We start from the raw sequence: 875 nt of genomic DNA on the forward strand, positions 1-875 counted from the left end.
TGGCGACTTGGTGACGGTTTATGACTGCAGCAGAAAGCTGCAATTTGAGTCAAAAAACACAGCACAAGGGCTGCTATTTTTGGGCTGTGGTACGGCTGCAAAATAGCAGCTGGGTGGTGACAGAAAAAGGGGTGGTGAAGGGACTGTATTAGTCGACCAAAAAGAGAGAGTGTAGAGGAGCTCTTGTGAATTTTGTGATGCAAATAATGGAAGCCTAGGGTCCTTTTTATACTTGAGTTTTAGAATCATATGCACACTAGGATTGTTTGAAAGATAAACTTGAAGAACAAGGATTTGGATGAAAGAGTTAGAAGTTAATTAGGATTAGTTTAAAATTATTTTGAAACTAGGATTAGACTTTGTTGCAATACTTGGAACTAGATTAGGATTACACTTTGTTAATTATCTTTTAAACATTTTTTTTTTGTTTGTGCTAGCCGTTTTTTTTATATGTATTATTATTTTTTTTTCCTTTTTCAAATGTTTTATTATTTATATCTATGTCACTTTTTATTTATTACTATAGATTAATTATTACAAAAAGGCATGAATTTTAATTAGCAGTGAGTGTCTACTAAAAGTTTACTATTTGGTCAACGTTTTGCTAAATAGAAATTTACGAGCACACAAAAATCCTAAGGGAAATTTAGTAATTCTAGAAGTGGAAAAGTGAGGGTCGTTATAACTGTCATAATCTCAGTGATAGATACTCTTCATTCGAGTCCACTTTTGCTTTTCCTTTAAGGGCAGCTTTCTTCTTGGAACCAGTACCATAGTCATGACGTATTGCTTTTCCTTTATCATTTGACGAGCCAGTGTGGGAAGTTACTGGCTTGTCAACTGAAGCTGATGAACTAGAAGATGTTTTTCCTGCT

The sequence above is a fragment of the Rutidosis leptorrhynchoides genome, chromosome 3 (genome assembly GCF_046630445.1).
Source record: "Rutidosis leptorrhynchoides isolate AG116_Rl617_1_P2 chromosome 3, CSIRO_AGI_Rlap_v1, whole genome shotgun sequence".
In the NCBI taxonomy this organism is placed as follows: Eukaryota; Viridiplantae; Streptophyta; class Magnoliopsida; order Asterales; family Asteraceae; genus Rutidosis; species Rutidosis leptorrhynchoides.